General features: G+C 31.9%; 1 protein-coding gene across 2 annotated transcripts in view; it reads right to left on the reverse strand.

The window, feature by feature from the left end:
* NKCC (sodium potassium chloride cotransporter) overlaps nt 1-3,279 on the reverse strand; it is a 17,841-nt gene extending 14,562 nt beyond the window's left edge. For both annotated transcript variants that reach the window (XM_018550822.1, XM_018550823.1), the window contains exon 1: nt 3,067-3,279. The gene's annotated coding sequence lies outside the window, so the exon portion shown is untranslated. The remainder of the gene's footprint in view (nt 1-3,066) is intronic.
* Between the last annotated feature and the right edge of the window lie 227 nt (nt 3,280-3,506).

The raw sequence follows: 3,506 nt of genomic DNA on the forward strand, positions 1-3,506 counted from the left end.
TTCCAATTAAAATTATTATTATTAACAATACATTATTATTATATTATTATTATATATTATTAATTATCGATTTATTAATATTTTAAAATACTATGGATGTAAATTTTTTGAAAAAAGAGATCAAATAAATATTAGGCATATTAAATAGCTTATTATAATAGTATTTAAAAAAAATAAAGGTTTTAATTAATGGAATTGCATAGTTATAATCTCGTATAGAATAATTATTAAAAATTAAAGGAAAAATGTTAAATAATATCCTTACAAAGCTATATTTTACAATTCAAATTTTTTCGCCGTTAGGGTATAAAAATTGCATCTCAAGTAACTATTCTGGAGTTAAAATAAGCTAAACCTTTTTCTTTTTTTTGCATTTAAAATTTAATATATATCTCTAACTTTTATTCTTAACCACAATTATAAGTGCTTTGACAGTCCATTGTTATTTAAGTTTGTAACATCCAAGAAAAACAAATCTTTGATAGATATATTTATAATAATTTTGCACGTCATTTGATAAACTACGTCTTGCTAAAGAAAATTATAAAGAAAACATAACGAAAAATTATTAGAGCCAACAGATAGGAATTTATAACGGGGCAAAACAAACGTAACTTTTCTAATAAAGCTGTCGTATAATTTTTATCTTGTGTGAACTCTTTTAATTCAATACACCAAGGCATAATTACAGGTCAATGAAATGGAAAGCACAGTCAACCGGTAACTCGAAATCGATAATGAACGCCTGCGGCGCGGCACGATCCATTTGTATCGATTTACGTTACTTCCCGCTTGCAAATGCATGTACATACACCCCATGATGCCAAAATAAATAAATCTATGAAATGGTTTTACTTTCTCATACACGCGACTTTCGTTGTCGATCTGTTTCGACAATGATGACACCGAGATGTCCATGCGATGTCCTTGAACATGCTTCCCATTGACGGTCGCTCCCCTTATCAACTTGCCTCGAAGCAAGACTTCAATTTATCACGCTTATTCGACAGGCGAATCGCGAACAGATAATCGATCAAAATAATACGTCAATTTTGAATCCTTTCTCCCGATAATTAAATTAATCTATTTAAAAGATAATAGCTTTTTAGCGACAACACGTTTTCAACAACGAGTTGTTTATGACACATGTCGTTTATAATACTTATATGTACTTGTTGTTAATTACTATAATTGTTTTTCCAATATAATTGTGTGTTTTAAAATGCAAGAAATTCATACTTCTTTTCTTTCGCGCAAATATCTCTACATTATTTTTTATTTACTCTTTTCTTGTTTAGACTACATTAATAAACTAGTAGCTAAAAAACTAATAAAATAGCATTTTACTACTATATCATAAATGAAAATAGTACAGATTAAAAAAAAAGATTATATAAAATTATTCCGTTCTGTATCTACAAATTTATGTCGTATAACTATATTATGCGTAACATTCAAAAATTTAATTTTTTTGTGCAGTAAGAAAATTACATATTCCATTAATCACTTATGTTAATTATATTTTTAACATTAATTATGCATTTACATATTTTATAAAATATTATTTAAACATTGATATAAACAAAACAATCTAATTAGCTGAAGAAATTATAAAATAATTTGATTAAGAACATTTTGATTTACATTTTGTAAGGCAAAACCCAAAGCAATTAAGTCAGAAATATATTTTAATTTTAAAAATTAATAATAATTATTTACACAAAAAATTAATAATATGAATTATAATAAAAGATTTTTTACTATTAAACAAGAAAAGATTTACTCTTTAAGAGAAAAGAAGAGAGAGAGAGAGGGAAAGAGAGAAAGCTGTGACTTATTATATGAAGTTTTATAAAAGAATTTAATAAACTATGTAATATTTCTAACCTAATATTCTTTTTTATAACTATAAAATTAACGAGTATAATTCACATATTTGACATCAAATTTATTCAAATAATATTCATCAATTATATCGTATGAACTATGATAGAAGAAACTAAAATTGATTCGAAATAAATGTATTTAAGCGATCGATACAATGTCTAAATTCGACCCACTTGTTGGTTACATTTTACTATGAGTCACACTCAAGTAATTATATGAAACAATTATAATTACTGGTTGTGTGAGATAAAACAAAAACGTGTCGACAATAAAATCGTTTCTAATCACAGAATATACAATTTCAATCCAATACTCACGATGCGAGATGCGATTGGAAGAATGAAAACTTAACAATCACCCACGACTTGCAATTCACAGTATTCCTGAAACGATCCGCGAGAATCTGACACGAGACACTGAGCGTCGAGAAAACTTGAACCCCTCGTGGATCAAAATCCCCTCGAGTAACATTGGGGAAAGAAGCATGCGTCGAACTTCCCTTTCCACGGTCGCTTCCTCGTAACACACACGCGCAGTCCCGAATGCGAGGCTACGCGGTGTAACATTTTAAACAAATTGCTAATGTACGAACGGTCTCGTCTAAAATATTGTTCCAATTATCGCGAAGATTCCTCCGAAGGGTTAACAGCGAACTATGGTGCCGCATGCGTGTCCGCGAGAACGTGTGCGCGCATCGATTTTTTGAGTTTGCGTGGGCGACTGCGTGCGCGTTTCGTAAACCTCCGACGTGCTTGTAGAGGGAACGAGGGAAAAGGGAGACGAAGGAAAAGAGGATAAAAGAAATACGTTTTCAAGAGAAAACGATCGCGATTTTCACCGCGCTTCGCAGAAATGTCACGGGCAGAAATGCAGAGCATCCACGACGTGAGATGAAAAGGCGTGAAGGTCGCCGTGATGGTTCACTCGCATTTCGAAATCCTTTGACGCCTCTTAATGCAGCAGTGGCGCGAAAAGAAACAAGCTTTGTGCGCGTGTGTATGCGTGAAAAGTATATGAAGTAAATTTACGTACGAACAATGAGGCTTGAAAGAAAAATTGTGTTATAAAACGAAATCTCGAAAAGAAAGATGAATGCGTAATGAAAAAAAGGCTATATACTTACAGACAAAAATAACATAGCTGTGTGTTAAAATGCGAATGTGTTAAAATCTAACTCACCTTACTTGTCTCTATTTCAAAGCCACCTAACAGCCAAAAGCTTCGATAATAATAGTGCAATTAGCCAAATTTTTTCACTTTAAAAATACGTTCGTTGACTTATTTTGCCTGTTCGTGGAAACGTATGTAAGCGTAAATTTTTATTTTAAGAGTCATTTGTGAAGCAAAGTTATAACAAGACGGTTTAGTTCTCATCACTATCGCGCGAGTCGCCGAAGGATGACCGTGCGATCGAATTCCGCAAGCGACTACTATCTTTTTCAGTGGTTCCGACATTTATATAGACAGCGAGGAACTGTCAATGTGGCCGATGATGTTGACTTAATGTTTACGTTGACGGTAAGATATATGCCTATACTGGCACTGTCGCAAAGATACATTATCGAACTCTATTACTGCGAAACTTATATACTGAAACGAAGTACTGCGATCTGCTAATA

This window comes from Cyphomyrmex costatus, unplaced genomic scaffold (genome assembly GCF_001594065.2).
Source record: "Cyphomyrmex costatus isolate MS0001 unplaced genomic scaffold, Ccosl1.0 scaffold130, whole genome shotgun sequence".
In the NCBI taxonomy this organism is placed as follows: domain Eukaryota; kingdom Metazoa; phylum Arthropoda; class Insecta; order Hymenoptera; family Formicidae; genus Cyphomyrmex; species Cyphomyrmex costatus.